Raw genomic sequence first — 16,919 nt, forward strand, 5'->3', positions numbered from 1 at the left:
GAGAGCCCGATGCGGGGCTCCATCTCAGGACCCTGGGATCATGACCTGAGCCGAAGGCAGAGGCTTTAACCCACTGAGCCACCCAGGTGCCCCTAGAGAGAGAGTCTTAATCAGAGTCCACAGCCAATACGGAGCCGGACATGGGGCTTGGTCTCACAACCACAAGATTACGGCCTATGTGCCCTTATGTGGCACAGTCTGACCTTAGCATCTTAGTTGCCAGGTGTCCTCTTTCCTCAGTGCTTAGGTTTGAGTCTCAGACTTAAAAAAATACATAAAATAAAATAAAAGCAAGTACTACAGAGCTTGCTCCTGGCCTAGCACTGTTCTAATATATTTAGAGAAGAGGAAACAGAGAGATTACATAACTTCTCCGAAGTTAATACCTAATAAGAGATGAAGATGGGTGAGTTTGAGTCTACACAGTCTAACTCCAGAGCCTGTGCTTACAACACCCGATTGTTCTACCCTGTGTCCTGCCAGTGTACCATGGCTAATTGTGAAAGCAGTGGAGAGGCATTTCTAAGCCTGACAGCTTTCAGCCAATAGCATGGTCAGGACAAGTCCAATACCAAGTTCAACAGGAGGCATCTCTACTTCACAGTAGGTCAGACATTCAAGTTCAGGAACACTGGCATTGATTAGGAGCTGGAATACAAAAGCTTAGGAGTCAGAGATGGTTCGAAAGCTACAGTGAAAAACAGACTTTTGCTGACTCCAAGAAAAAGGACCTGGTAGCCAAGAAATAGACTGACCCAAGACTATAAACAGGCACCGGTTATTAACATTTCTGTGTCCAAACACTGTCTTATTCACTTTATGTCCATTGTTCCTCTAACTCCCACAATGACCCTGTAAAAAAGGCATTATTATATCTTCATTTTCTAGACAAAGAAAATGAGGCTTGGGGCTCCTGGGTGGCTCAGTCTGTTAAGCCTCTGCGTTCAGGTCAGGTCATGATCTCAGGATCCTGGGATCCAGTCCTGTACCGGGCTTTCTGCTCAGTGAGGAGTCTGCTCCTCCCTCTATCCTCTCTCTCTCTCTCACAAATGAATAAAATATTTTTTAAAAACCCCACAAAAGGGTAGGAGAAGAATCAATGAAACAAGATGGGATTGGGAGGGAGACAAACCATACGTGACTCTTAATCTTACAAAACAAACTGAGGGTTGCTGGGGGGTTGGGAGAAGGGAGGGTGGGGTTATGGACATTGGGGAGGGTATGTGCTTTGGTGAGTGCTGTGAAGTGTGTAAACCTGGCGATTCACAGACCTGTACCTCTGGGGATAAAAATACATGTTTATAAAAAAATAAAAAATTTAAAACATAAAAAAAAACCCCACAAAATATCTATTTAAGAAAAAAGAGAGAAGTGAGGCTCAGAAAACTCAAGTAATATTCCTAAATGCAATTTCAACATGACCTCCTTCCAACCAGATTGCAGCACCCTTGACCTGTCCCAGTCTTATTCCAAAGACAGACTGGGAAGCATCAACAGATCTGAGAGGTAAGCGTAGACATGATCTTGTACCGTCATTTCTCCAGCTTTGGATCGCGAGCAAGTGACACAGAGAGCAGGAACTGGTTGTGGTGCCTAGAGGCCGCCTTGGTGGCAGAAAGATCCATTTGCTGGGGCTACGGTTTAGCAGTGGGGCAGTGTCCTGGGCCTCCGGGGAGCGCACACCAACCTGTGGCATTCAGTGGTTTAGCAGGTATAATCACGGGATCTTCCTGGACTGATTTATAGTAATATTTAGCCTCTGGACCTGGTTACTGCTAGAACACCCCTTGTTCTATTTTCCGAGCCTATTTCTCCATCACCCAGTAACATCGTTTTAGTAAATTTTCTTTCGTGCTTAAACCACCTAGAGTTAGTTTCTGCTGCTTGCAACTAAGAACATTGACCCAACAGTGATTAAATTTGCATTTTCATTGCCACTATCCCCGTGAACCACATTTCCCAAAAATTTTAAAAAGAACTAGCAGCTCAGGCCTCCTCACCACCTTCTCTTGTCACTCACTAACACCAGGGCCACCTCTAGTTTGCCAAGCCCAGCCAAAGGAAAAGGGGGGTAAGTAAGAAGGTCTTTATACCATGGCTGTTCCAAAGTCTACTGCCTGCCAGTGGACCTGTGGTAAAGCACCAAGGAAGCAACCTGCTAAAAAAGCCACGTGCAAGAGTGTGCCCTCTACTGGAGGGGTGAAGAAACCTCATCACTACAGGCCTGGTACTGTGGCACTCTGTGGAATTAGACATTATTAGAAGTTTATTGAATTTTTTTATTTCTAAATATTTTTTTCTAAAAGATTTTAAAATTTTTTTCTATTTTTTTTCTTTTTTTTTTAATTTCTAAAGATTTTATTTATTTGTCAGAGAGAGAAAGAAAGAGAACAAAAGCAGGCAGAGTCAGAGAGAAGCAGCCGCCCCACTGAGCAAGAAGCCCTATGTGGGACTCATTCTGAGGACCCAGGGATCATGACCCAAGCCTAAGGCAACCACTTAACCGACTGAGCCACCCAGGTGTCCCGCCATTGAATTTCTGATCCACAAACTTCCTTTCCAGAGTCTGGTGTGAGAAATTGCTCAGGACTTCAAAACAAACCTGCACTTCTGGAGTGTAGCTATTCATGCTTTGCAGGAGGCAAGCGAGTCTAACTCCAGAGCCTCTTGGGCCTCTTTGAAGACACCAACCTGCGTACCCCTCATGCCAAGCATATAACAATTATGCCAAAAGACATCCAACTAGCACCTGGCATATGTGGAGAACATGCTTAAGAATCCACTGTGATGTGGGGCAACCAGGTGGCTCAGTCAGTTAAGCATCTAACTCTTGATTTCAGCTCAGATCACGATTTCAGGGTCATGGGATCAAGCCCCACGTCAGGCTCTGCACTCAGCACAGAGCCCGCTTGTCCCTCTCCCTCTGCTTGTGCTCCCTTCTGTCTCTCAAACAAAAGATTTGAACAGACATTTTTCCAAACACGATGTACACACGGCCAATAAGCACATGACAAGATGTTCAACATTGTTATTCACAAGGGAAACACATAGGAAAACCACAGTGAGATTGCGAAAGGGAATGGAGTTTCTTTTGAAGATGATGAAAGTGCTCTAAAATGATTGTGGTGATGGTTACGCAACTGCGAATATATGAAAAACCACTGGATTGTACACTTTTTTTTTTTAAGATTTTATTTATTTATTTGACAGACAGAGATTACAAGTAGGCAGAGGGGCAGTCAGAGAGAGGAGGAAGCAGGCTCCCTGCTGAGCAGAGAACCCGATGCGGGACTCGATCCCAGGACCCTGGGTTCATGACTTGAGCCGAAGGCAGAGGCTTTAACCCACTGAGCCACCCAGGCGCCCCTGGATTGTACACTTTAAAAAGAAATCTTATTTTAAAATAATCTCTGCATCCAATGTTGTCTTTCAACCTGCCACCCCGAAATCAAGAGTCATGTGCTCCACCCACGGAGCCAGCCCTCAGTCATACACTTGAAATGGGGGAGTCGTATGGAGGTGAATTATATCTCAGTAAATCTGTTAACCAAAAAATTCACAATGAGATGCCACTTTAAGCATACTAGGATGGCTAAAATGGAAAAGACAGACAATAACAAATGATGATAAATACGCAGAAAAAATGCAACCCTCACACATTGCTGCGGGGAATTATAAAATGGTGCAGCCAGTTTGGAAGTTTCTCAAAATGTTAGACATAGAGTTACCATAGGAACCAGCAACTCCTCTCATAGGTATATACACAAGAGAAATAAAAACACTTGTCCACACAAAAACCTGTACATGAATGTCCATGGTGGTATTATTCATGACAGCCAAAAAGTGGAAACAATCTAATTGCCCATGTACTGATGAAGAAATAAGTAAAAATGTGTCATATCTATATAATGGAAAAATATTTGGCCATAAAAAGGAATGAAGTAATGACAGATAATCAGGTGGATGAATCTTGGAAACATCATGCTAAGTGAAAGAAGTCAGACATAAAAGACCACATGCTGTGTGATTACATTTATTGGAAATATCCAGAATAAGTAAATCTGTGGAGACAGAAAGCAGGTTAGTGGTTTTCAGGGGCTGGAGGGAAGGGGGGAATAGGAGTGACTACTAATAGGGGGAGGGTTCCTTTTTTGGGTGATGAAATTATTCTAAAATTTGATAACAGTGATCGTTGCACAACTGTATGAATGTTCTGAAAACCACTGAGTTGCACACTTTCAAAGGGCAAACTTTATGTGAATTATATCTCAATCAACCTGTTATTAAAGTTTTTTTTTTTAAGATTTTTATTTATTGACAGACAGAGATCACAAGCAGGCAGAGAGGCTGGCAGAGAGAGAGGAGGAAACAGGCTCGCCGCCGAGCAGAGAGCGGGATGTGGGGCTCGATCCCAGGATCCCGGGATCATGACCTGAGCCAAAGGCAGAGGCTTTAACCCACTGACCCACCCAAATGACCCTGTTATTAAAGTTTTTAAAAAGAAATCATAAATACGGGTGCCTGGGTGATGTAGTCGGTTAAGTGTCTGACTCCTGATTTCAACTCAGGTCACGATCTCAGGGTTGCAAATTTGAGCCCCTCATCAGGTTCTATGTGGGGTGTGGAGACTGCTTAAGAGTCTCTCTCTCTGTCTCTCTCTCTCCTTCCCTCTATAAAAATAAAAATAAAATAAATAATATAAAAGCCACGAATATAGTAAGGTGAATACCACAAATCAAAGTAGCATGATAGAATTAAGTCATGAGTAGGACTCTAGTGAGAATATGTAACTATGTTGTAGGCTACACATCTGAAAATGTAATTATTTTGCACAAGTAGGCAAAAAATTATAGTGCAAATAGCAAAAGGGATAGTGAGTATCTGAAAATTGGACATTACTGGACTAGCAATTTATTCATCTCTATTCCTCAATGTATTGTTTATTATGAACTTGTTCAGATATAAACATAAAGCCACCCATGACTTTTTATTGTCTTTTTCAAACAAAACATGGTGACCTCTCAATAAAATAATAACATTTTTTCTAGAGTAAGAACAAAATAATATTTTCCAAATTGATGAATTTGGTTTTTAAAGGGAGCCAGAAAATATAACTATAGAACATTATTGAAATCTATACTTCTGCAGCAAAACAAGGCTATAAATTATTATAAATTATTACCAGAAAGGTCTAAATCCAATTACAGAGCTAATGACACATTTTATGCTTGAGTAGAAGGCAAACAAAAGTTGTTTATCTAGTGATGCTCTAGGCTGATGCAAAAACTCAACAGCCTACAATGTAAAAATCAAATAGGGTCGTGTGCGCATCCTAAAAGATATTTCCCTTCACATACGAAGGAAAAGGCTGATGTTCTATGTACAAAACAGCCCTTGCTATATGTGTGCAACATACAGGAGGGGATAATGCTCCGTGACATTTTATTCTATTCATCGCTGCAGATTCATGCTATGGGAGAAGAGAGTTTTCATCTATAATAATTATTTTGTGAAAAAAATAGATGTTGGAGTCGTTACTGATGGAAACCTGGCCATATGCTTAGCAAAGAAGAGCGTTATTCTAAGAATAACAGGTTGCACTGGAATGCTAATCCATGAACTGCTTCACTCCCAGCCAGTAAGCGAACAACAGGTGCCCTGACCTTGACTCGGGGATGAAGGAAGGAGAGGAGGTTGCAAATATGCAATGCAACCAAGGAATGCATGCCTTTTCAGCATGTTGCAAGAAGAAACAAGACTCCGAGACTCCGCTTCTTTAAGCAGAGGCATGTCGTCTGCTACGGAAAGGCGCTCCCACACATTTTTTTAAATAAAGAAAGTGATTTATAGTATTTCTTCGTGACACTCATGCTGCCTGGAGAAATATTTCTCTAATTTCAAGGGGATTATCTCAGCTCTGTGTTCACATTCTTGCATGGCCTGAACCTGGCACATTGAGGCTGAGATAGCGAGTCTAAAAAGTTGAGAATGGGAGTAAACTTGCAGGATTTAAGATGTAAACAACTTATATTCATTATTTATTGCTGCATAAATAGGTACCCCAAGATTCTGCGGTTTACAACAATAGGCATGCTGTCACAGTTTTTGCGGGGCAAGAATCTGGGTGCAGCTTAGCTGGGTGACTCTGGTTCAGGGTTCCTCACAAAGTTGTGGTCAAGCTATCGGTGAGAGCTGCAATCTTCTTGGGGCTTGATTGGAGAAGATCCATTTTCAAGCTAACTCATGTGGCTTTCACCAGGTGTTGATCATTCCTGGCTGTGGGCTGGAGGGAGATAGGAGTTCATTGCCATGTGGACCTCCCCAAGGGCCTCCCACAACTGGATTCCCTCAGTAAGTGCTCAGACGGAGGCCAACACAGAAACCATAGTCTTTTTGTAACCTATTCTCAGCAGTGACATCCCAAAGCTTCCACCATAATCTCTTTGTTAGGAATGAGGTAAGGAGTCCTGCTCACACACAGGGAGAAGTGACCACACACAGGTATGGCTTTACCTGGACCAGGGATGCCCCTTGATTCACCAGGTCTTGGTCAGTGAAGCCCTCCACTCCTCCATCTGGCATGGCCTGAATTCTCATTGCTCTGTGATCCAGAAGGCATACCTTGACCCACCATGTTAGTCATTGAAGACAGGGGAAAGGTCTAAATAAAATCCTAGTTTGGAGTCCAGTGTTCTTGGGTACACCTCTGTTGGAGATGCTTCTCCCTGCCTCCTTTAGTTGGCATGGCTGTGTGGTGGGACAGGTTTAAGCCTACTGCCTTTTTCCTGTGGCAAGGACAAAGCTTATCTCTAAGTAGCATGCCTTCTTAGCCAGGATACATTGAGTTACTAATTATCCCAATCCCTCAAATGGAGTTGGTCTGCCCTGACCTGAGAGGTCAGTGGAGCGGGTGCAACCTGAGAGAACGCTTCATCTTTATCCTTGGGAGTTGACTCTCAAACATGTATAATATTTGGTTAGGCCAGTCAACCCAAATAAGAGTGGCCTGAATGGAGGCAGTGAGTGTCGTATTGATCTGCTCCATCAGGGATTAGAGACGACTGGTTGTTCTTCAATCTCCATTTTCCTTTGTACTGAGGAACAAAATCCCTGATTATTAGCTGGGCACATGATTGCCTGGAATAAAAACAACAATGATCAGGCTTCTTGCAGGGAGGTATGGTCACGTGACCGGGTTCTGGCCAATGACAGAGAAGCAGTAGTTGGTATGAACAATGTAAGTAGCTGGTATGAGCTATGAGCTATTTCCAAGCAACAGCCTTAAAGGAAAGCAGAGCCCTGCTTTGCTCTCTTTCCTCTGTGTTGGCTATAATATGGACCCAACGACCAGAAGTCTAGGAGCCATGTTGAGATTACCTTGGCAGGGATGCCTGGGTGGCTTAGTCAGTTAAGCATCTGCCTTTGGCTCAAGTCGTGATCCCAGGATCCAGAGATCAAGTCCCACATCAGACTTCTTGCTCAGCGGGAAGCCTGCTTCTCCTTCTGCCTGCTGCTACCCCTGCTTGTGCACGTGCTCTCTCTCTGACAAATAAATAAATAAAATCTTAAAAAAGAGAGAGAGAGAGATAACTTTGGGAATAGAAGCCATGCAGGATTAAGAAGGATACCATGGCATACCTTACCAATCATGGGATGACTATCTCTGGACTTCTTAAATATAAGAGAGAAATAGATTTGCATATTTAAGTCATTTCCAGTTTTTTCCTGATACTCCTAATTGATTCTTGACCAAACTAATGATGTGGCTTTGTTCAAGTCCAGACCCTAAATGTATACAATTCCAATCTCATCTTGCCATGACCTGAGCTCCCCCACTACTTCTTATGATATTCTCCTAGCAGGCAGGTACTATCTGTACTATCTGTAACTGTCTGCAAAGAGATCAAGCAAACATTGCCAGGTTCCCACGGGCAACTCTGCAATCTGCAGAGAGGGGTCGTTTTCTGCTGGACTGTAGGACAGGGACTAGTCCTTGGGTTCTCTTCATTTTTTTTTTTTTTTAAGGTTTTTTTTTATTTATTTGACAGAGAGAGATCACAAGCAGGCAGAGAGGCAGGCAGAGAGAGAGGAGGAAGCAGGCTCCCGGCTGAGCAGAGAGCCCGATGCGGGGCTCGATCCCAGGACCCTGGGATCATGACCTGAGCCGAAGGCAGCGGCTTAACCCACTGAGCCACCCAGGCGCCCCGGTTCTCTTCATTTTTATTATTTTTTAAGATTTTATTTATTTGACACAGAGAGAGAGAGCACAAGGAAGGACAGAGGGAGAAACAGACTCCCTGCTCATCAGGGAGCCCAATGTGGGGCTCAGTCCTGGGGCCCTGTTATCATGACCCAAGCCAAAGGCAGTCACTCAACTGAACAAGCTACCCAGGTGCCCCTCTTGGGGTTCTCTCTTTTTTATTTATTTAAAGGTTTTATTTATTTATTTGAGAGAGAAAGTGAGAGAGAGCATGAGAGGGAAGAGGGTCAGAGGGAGAAGCAGACTCCCCATGGAGCAGGGAGCCTGATGTGGGACTTGATCCCAGGACTCTGGGATCATGACCTGAGCTGAAGGCAGTCGCTTAACCAACTGAACTATCCAGGCGCCCCTTGGAGTTCTCTTTAGATAGCAGGACCAACAGGTGCCCGTGGGGCTCAGAACTGAGCTTTCCTGCCATCTGTCCTCGCTGTTGCTCAAGCCTAGGTTCCAGATGTGTAGGTCAAGCCCTTGTCTAACTCAGCTACACAAAGCCAGCAGGTACCTTTAAGAACAAGTGGGACTTGCTGGGGATGAGGAAGTACAAACAAAAGACAAGTGAAGCTGTCTTCTAGAAGAAGGCAGGGACTGGGCAGAAACAAAAACTCCGTATCAAGCACGAACATGGACAGTGTTTGCGTTGTGTGTGTAATGTCAGCCAGAGGGCCCCTGGAAACAAAGGCCAAGTCTGTTTTCCTTTCATGGCCTCTGCTGCTCGGTGTCAATTACTTTCTCTAATGAAACCCACACCCAGGCTTATGCCGGGGTTATGCCCAGCTCCCACTCCTTTTCACCACTTGCCAAGGAAACAACTTGACTCCGGGCACACATCGGGCTGGGGGACATTCCTGGGGTATTTTGTGCTGATGATAGAACCCAGAGTATCTACCAGTTTCTTGGGCCCATCACATTCCTAGTGTAAAATGCAAGTCCTGTTTTAAAGAAATGGCAGGAATTCACCTTAGGCCATAGGAGGATTTCAGCCAATTATAACCGGCTCTCCGAATTCTGGCCCGTGCCTATTCTTTAATGCTTCTGAACTACACTCAACTTTAGCTTGATAAACTCACTCCAATATCTTCAGACCATTCTCTGGTTGTTGACCCTGGCCCAAGAATACCTCTTGTTCAAAATCCATTACCCAGTGGCTATTATTTTTAATATATTTTCAGAAACAAGGCAGAGAGACACTCACTGGCCCAGAAGTAGTCAGCGGGATGGAAGAGGTGTGGGTCCTCAAGTCAGGCAGAACTGTAGTGAAACCAGGACCCTCACGCTGGAGTCCAAAAGTATTGTCTGTAGTTGTGGAATAAGAGATAAAGGAGTCTGTGCATTACTTAGAGTTACAAAGGTTACTAGCTGAGGAAGTAAACATATGGATAAAGCCTTAATGGGAAGCAGTGGGGGAGGTGAAAAGGAAATGTTAGCACACCAGATCCTTATCTTACAGAGCAGGAAGCCAATTGATACATCAAAAGATGGTATTTTTTTCAACAGATATTTATGATATCCTAAAGCATTGAGGGTACAGACATAAAACAAACTGAACAAAGTCACTACACTCATTCTGCTAATAAACCTATTGGTTAAGGATAGAGATATTAAGGTGACTACCAGAAAAATAGTAAAAGTCTAAAAAGAGTTGCCTTGGGGGGGCACCCCAGTGGTTCAGGTCATGATCCTGGGGTTCCGGGATCAAGCCCCTGTCAGGCACCCTGCTCAGTGGTAAGTCTGCTTCTCTTTCTCTCTCTGCCCCTCACCACTTTGTTCTCTCTCTCCCTCAATCATTCACTCTCTCTCAAGTAAATAAATAAATAAATAAAATATTTTTTAAAATAAAAAATAAAACAAAAAGAGTTGCCTGGGGGAGCAGATTTAGGAGAGGTGGGGGTGGGGAGAAATGAGACAGGGATTGATTTTCCTGCAAGTTCTGCCATTCTATATATATATTGTTATGTTAAGTCGCTACGAAAATATTCTCTTACCTATTAGCTATATATTCTTGAATATACTACTCCATTCTTTTGTCTGGAAATTGGGGATAGTAATGATCTCCTCAAAGGCTATTTGTTACATAATTATCTGCCCAAAGTAGACATGAAAATGACAGTCCCCTCCCCATGTCTCCCATGTAATATTTTGCACTTCAAGACTTTCAGGCGCAGAAGTGACATAACATTCCTGGGTTCTGTCCATCTAACCCAAAATGCTAGTCTCAAATTTCTCCGAGTTTTAGGGGAACAGGATGTACTTGGTGAGAACCTGTATCTTGAAAGAACACTGACCAAATATTAACATAATTTCCATTTGGGTGATACTGTGCAAGTTGCTGATATGGTCTGCATGGCTCACTTATGGATGGCTCAGGTGATTTGGTTCACTTACGGATGGCTCAGGTGATTTGCCGCCCTCACAATAACATTGCCTCAGAAGCTTTCACAATTGGCTACTTAGTCCCTGATGTACTGAAAGCCTCATGATGTAAGGGAGAGAAAACTGTGAACCTAAGAGAGAGAGGGAGAGAGAGATATCACCATCTGGGATCAGGTTGTAAGTAGCAGAAAAACACTGGGTCAAAAAAAATGTCAATACAGAGCCAGGAGGATTGCTGACATCCAAGCTGACTATGAAGGGGAAATGTACAAATGTGATCCTTTGTGTGCTTACCCAGACACAAACACACACACAAGGTGGCCTGCTTGCAGGTTCTGCAATCTGTCAGTTTGTGGGGAGGGCAGTGAGGGGAGGTTTTAGGGGTAGAGCACAGGCAGTGATATGGTGGTAACTATCTAACAACCGGTCCTGGTTGGGGGAGCCCTGAGTTGCAGCAGTTGCCAATTTCAATGGTGTAAATACTCCCAGCCTGGCTGATTTCAAGCTATGGGGTTGTAGTAACTGAATGCAGGGTGGAAGAAATGCGCTGGGTCAGCTTCTACCGGTGGGTACCAGTCCATCCCACCACATCGCTGGCTGCAAATTTCCAGCACTGTTCTCTTTCAGAAGAAACTCTCGGCTCCTTACACTCACCTGCTTCTGAAATTGTTGCATCTTGATTTAATCTGGATTCCAGAATCCATCTCTACCTCCTGAATAGCATTCATTGTTCATTCAACCCTGATTGATTACTTACTCTTTAAAGTAAAGTAAAGTAAAGTTCATGGCCCATCACAGCTCATAGGAATTCTGGGACTGGAGTATATCCCCCCACCACAAATCTACACAATGGTTGGCAAGACCATTTATTTATTCAGAAAGCAGCCAACAGGATGCTACAGGCCGGTCAGTGAACTACCCTGCCCCTTAAGATTTGGCAGGCTCCCACAGCCCAAGGAAAGCTCCAGGCAGGCGAGAGAGAGTTCCCTCACTTCTGGTGCCTCCGCAGTTACGGTTCTTTGGAAACTAAGTGACTGCCCTGTCGTTTGACACATGTATAAACTTCTTCCTCTCACAGGAAACTCTCACTCATTAGTCTCCAGGGCGGCCTCCCTTTCAAATAGCCCTCGGGCCCCTTTCCTCTCCAAATCCTGTATCCTAAAGTCGAAGAGGCTATATCCAGACTCTATGGGGGCCTGACATTTACGTACTTGGGGGACAACCTTTAAAGAAAAGAACCCAACCTCATAAATATAAAGCTACTAGGGTCAGGCCTTTAGAATGACCTATGCAAAGGAGGTCGGGCCTATGCAAAGGAGGGTCTCCAGCGGAAGCCTCGTTTGCTTCCAGTAAATACGGCTCTGCAGCTAGACTATGCTCCAAAGAAAGCTGGACGTTTGCCTGGTGACGGTGAGCGACAGGATGTCCTGTGCGTATGTGCATGTGTGTGTGTGTGTTTCCCTTGTGAGAGAGGAGGAAGCTTCAAACCCTGAGCTGCTTAAAAACGCTGCCTTGGAGCCTAATGCTGGAAGACATTACCCAACGTCTAAGGAAGCCATTTTATGCTGCACCACTCTTGCTGAATCACACCACTACTCCCCCCAGTGCTTGACACAGACTACAACAGTAAGCCTGTAACAGGCTGAGACCTTCCCCAGTGGCCCAGGGAAACACCCTAATCCCTAGCAGACAAACTTCAAAATCACTGCAGATGAGAAAGGACCTCTAGTGGTCAGTCCCAAAGGTCATATCCCTGCTACCTTCTCCCTCTCTCTCTGAAAGGTGTTCTGGTCAACCCTTTGTCGTCTGTTCCAAGAGGTAGAACAAAGAAAATAGAGAACAGAGCAGAAGAATTGGGGGTTTGGAATAAGGAGGATGTGGAGGGTAGGATGACATCTTATGGCATTGAGATGATGGAGTGGATATTTTTTGCTGTACTAGCAGACAAAATCTGCTCCTTTCCGAGGGAGACCCGGGTCCAGTGTTGTGCGAGGGAGTGAAGGGATAAAGGGGAAGCAGAAATGAGACCTCAGTCGAAAGTAACAGATGTTCTGCATTTTGAAGGTGGAGCATAATACTGTGAAAGCATGGGTTTTAACCTCGTTTTAAAAATCATGACTCCCAGGGCACCTGCGTGGCTCGGTGGCTAAGTGTCTGCTTTCTGGTCAGATCATGATCCCAGAGTCCTGGAATGGAGCCCCGTGTCTGGCATCTTGCTCAGTGAGGAGCCTGCTTCTCTCCCTCCCCCTTTTTGTGTTCCCTCTCTTGCCATCTCTCTCTCTCTGTCAAATAAACACAATCTTAAAAAAAAAAAAAAATCATGACTCCTTTGAGAAACTCATTAAAGGGCAGACACCATCTCCTCAGGAAAATCAGTGTGTGCACTTGCACACACAAGACATACATCTGCACGCGCATTTTTTGCCTGAAATTTAGGAATTTCACCGAGACTTCAAGGCACATCCATAATGGTTCAAGAAGCCAAGGTTGAACTCTGAAGTAAGGCATTTGGATGAGAATTCAGTGGGGGCAGCCAGGAATCCTGAATGGATTCTAACCCCTGTGTCACTTTGGCCAAATCTCTTTACCTCTCTGAACACCATTTCCTCATCTGTGAAAAAAAGGAAGGGTTGACAGATGTAGGATTTCCAGATAAAAGAAAGGATACTTAGTTAAATCTGAATTTCAAATTCAAAACCTGTATTTTTTTTTTTTTTTTAGTACAACTATACCCCAAATATTGGCTTTGGTCATGAATTAACAGACAGTGGTTGCACAGGACAAATGGAGACTAAAAAGATATTCATTGTTTACCTGGATTTAAAATTTAACAGGGTGTCCTGTATTTTTATTTGATAAATCTGACAATCCTAGAAAGGTGGCCCTTGAGGTCTTGATTTAAGATCTAAGACTGTAGTGGTGAAGGAACCCTAGTGGAGACTGGGACGTTACAGGATCATTAATCACTGTTTAAGCTAGGAACTCTGAAGTCCCATGACTGAGGGTAAGGAGTTTATTTAATTTTTAAAAGATTATTACTTTTTTTTTTTTTTTTTTTTTTTTTAGTAACCTGTACACCCAACGTGGGGCTTGAACCCAGGACCCCAAGATCAAGAGTCACGTGTTCTGTCTAAGCCAGCCAGGCACCCCTGAGTTTAAGGAGCTGAGTAGGACACTGGTGGAGCCTGGATGGAAAATTCACCACACTGGATCCTTTGCATTGCTCAAAGGACCACTCTATTGTTGCTAGGCTATGATTGCCAGATTTCTAGCTTTTCTGTCACTTTCAAACCTTCAGTGCAGGTCGCCCTGGTGGCTCAGTGGGTTAAGTCTCTGCCTTCGGCTCAGGTCATGATCTCAGGGTCCTGGAATCGAGTTCCGCATCGGGCTCTCTGCTCAGCCTGGAGCCCGCTTCCCCCCTCTCTCTCTGCCTGCCTCTCTGCCTACTTGTGATCTCTCTCTCTGTGTCAAATAAATAAATAAAATCTTAAAAAACAAAAACAAAACAAAAACCCTTCAGTGCATTCCCAGTGACCAGCTAGATGATCTCCCTGGCTTGCAACCCTCCACCCATTTGCCCAGCTGCTGCCTCTGTCACAGAAAGCTTGGTGACAGCAGATGTGAAGGCTATGGCTCAAAGACCTTAGGGAATGGCCCTGGTTAAAAATGCCGTAAAACCTGTGCCTCTCATGCCTTTCCTACATGCTAGTTGCTTGGTCCCTCTCCTGTCCTTCATTCCAGAAGCACCGTGAGGCCCATGTACCTACAGAGTCTGTCTCCCACAGATGGCCCTGTGCACGCATTCTCTTCCAGGGGAGCACCCAACTTGCACCTCCAATTTTTCTTCAAGTGGGTATCCTCCCAGCTCGTTCTCCCTTCCTTTCTTTCTCTTCCTTCCCTTCCTCCTTCCCCTCCTTGTACTGTTTCTTGGGTGCCTGCCATGCAGTAGGCGATACTCTGGGCAGGTTCCCCTTAGCTGAGGCCCTTCCACCTCCATCACGCACACCAACCCTTGGTGCATAGACTGTGGTTCTCAAAATAAGAAGCTGGAACACTGTGTGAATCACCCAGTAGGCTATTAAAGATGAAAATCCGGAGTCTCAACAGAACTGATGAAGGAAAGGGGCCTGAAGACTCCCCAGGTTGGTCTTCCTGTCTTCTTTCCTTTCTTTTGAGAACTTTGTTCATTTATTTGACAGAAAGAGAGAACCCAAGCAGGGGGGAGGGGCAGAGAGAGAGAGGAAGAAGCAGACTCCCTGCTGAGCAGGGAGCCCAACATGGGGCTCAATCCCAGGGTCCTGGGGTCATGACCTGAGCTGAAGGCAGAGCGAGCCACCCAGGCGCCCCTCCCCAGATGTTTCTTATGCTCACCGAAATCAGCAGGCTGCCAGTTCTTCTCTGCCCAGAAGTGCACGGGGCCTGATGTAGAGCAGATTGGCTTCCATTTCCAGGAATTTCCAGATTCCAGGCTGACTCTCTCCTCTCCTGCTGGGCCTGAGCTATTTGTGGAAGGTGTCAAGTCCTAGACTCTGTTAATACTCCAAGCAGGCAAACTACTTAGGCTTAATGGTTAACTACTAGGCTTCACTCTTTATGGCAAAATTGTTTCCCTTTTCTGTCAGTTATAGCAAAGCAGAATGTTCTAGGAATGACTTTTATGACCTTGGACAAATCTCATCACTTCTCTGACTCTCCAGAAGGGGCGCCATGATCTCATTCTTGAAAAATCTGAACTCCCTCTCCGGCACTGAGGGCACTCTACCTGGATTCTAGCCATTTTTAACCTTCCCTTCTAGAACATCAGGCTCTTCAAGATGAAGACCTTTGTTTTGCATATTTTCGTATCTCTTGGAATACCCACTTAATGTTGTAGAATTGAGGGAGCACCATTCATCGTGTAGATGTCATAGATTCGTATAGTTAGTAAAGCAATTTTCCACAGATATCAGGAGAGTGAATTGAGAAGTCCAGTCTTTCATTTGTTCATGATAAAAACACCATATTGGGGGGCGCCTGGGTGACTCAGTGGGTTAAATTCTCTGCCTTTGGCTCAGGTCATGATTCCAGGGTCCTGGGATCGAGCCCCACATTGGGCCCTCTGCTCAGCAGGAGCCTGCTTCCCCCTCTCTCTCTCTGCCTCTCTGCCTCCTTGTGATCTCTATCTGTCAAATTAATAAATAAAATCTTTTAAAAAAATACCATATTGGCTTGGATGGCACTGGCCCTCCCAATGTTTCGAGTACTCAGCTCATAGGGAATAAATATCTATTAAATACATTCCCTCGGGATGCCTGGGTGGCTCAGTTGGTTAAGCGGCTGCCTTCGGCTCAGGTCATGATCCCAGCATCCTGGGATCGAATCCCACATCGGGCTCCTTGCTCAGCAGGGAGCCTGCTTCTCCCTCTGCCTCTAGCCTGCCACTCTGCCTGTGCTTGCGCTCTGTATCTCTCTCTAACAAATAAATAAAAATCTTTAAAAATATATACATTCCCTCAACATTTTACTTATGAAAATGTCAAATATAAAGAAAAATTGAGTAACTGTTTAACCCTATCTAGAGTCTAGATTCAGTAGGTGTGAATATTAGCTATTATTGCTTGTGTGTGTGCGTGCACGCATGTGTGTTTGTTTTGGTTGAATTGTTTGAAAGTTAATTGCAATCCTCATGACACTTAATCCATAAATATTTCACCAGGTATCTCCCAAGAATTAGGACATTCTCCTACATAATTGCAATTCCATTATCACACCTGAGAATAATTATTTCCTAATATCATTTAGAAATAGAATTTGGTGTTGGTGCCCTGCCCAAATGGCCTTGGCCTGCCTAGAGGTCACCTGCCAACAGTTCCCATATAGCAAACAGGTGACTTCCTGAGTGTCTCTCCCTGAACCTTCATGGCAGGATCCAAAGAGTGTACTCGGCCCTCATAGGATGGGCTGGAGATATTGGGGAGTTAGTACCCCAAGAGTATTCCTTAACCAATGATGGAAAAAAGTTAGTGGATATATACCCAAGCTTCCTTCCCCTCATGAGTTGATTCTCAGGTATGCTCTACAGAGTGTGTCAAAGGGCCTACTAGTGACAGTCACCCCCAGCACTAACCTGTTCATTAACACACCCTTTATTGGTTGTCCTTCCATCTTGGAAGGACTTTTATTGGTTGTCTTTCCTTCCCTACCTACCTCGCTTCCTTACTGTACTTCCTGAGATCACCTTTAAATAAACTACTACTTGCAGCCGAAGCAGCTGTCTTAAGAGTCTGCCCTGGAGGGACCCAGAACCAAG

At 44.5% G+C, this 16,919-nt stretch overlaps 1 long non-coding RNA gene and 1 pseudogene across 2 annotated transcripts; one reads left to right on the forward strand and one right to left on the reverse strand.

Moving 5' to 3' along the window:
- The first annotated feature begins 2,094 nt into the window (after positions 1 to 2,094).
- On the forward strand, positions 2,095 to 2,775 carry LOC309852228 (histone H3.3C pseudogene; annotated as a pseudogene). Its single transcript has 2 exons — positions 2,095 to 2,251; positions 2,521 to 2,775. The product of its transcript is annotated as a histone H3.3C pseudogene (transcript).
- Positions 2,776 to 5,845: 3,070 nt separating this feature from the next.
- LOC309851476 lies at positions 5,846 to 15,112 on the reverse strand. Its single transcript, XR_014304798.1, has 3 exons — positions 15,002 to 15,112; positions 9,453 to 9,553; positions 5,846 to 7,137 (listed from the first exon to the last, which is right to left on the reverse strand). It is a non-coding gene; the product is annotated as an uncharacterized lncRNA (long non-coding RNA).
- Positions 15,113 to 16,919: the final 1,807 nt, after the last annotated feature.

The sequence above is a fragment of the Mustela nivalis genome (assembly GCF_964662115.1).
Source record: "Mustela nivalis genome assembly, chromosome: 17".
Taxonomy (NCBI): Eukaryota; Metazoa; Chordata; class Mammalia; order Carnivora; family Mustelidae; genus Mustela; species Mustela nivalis.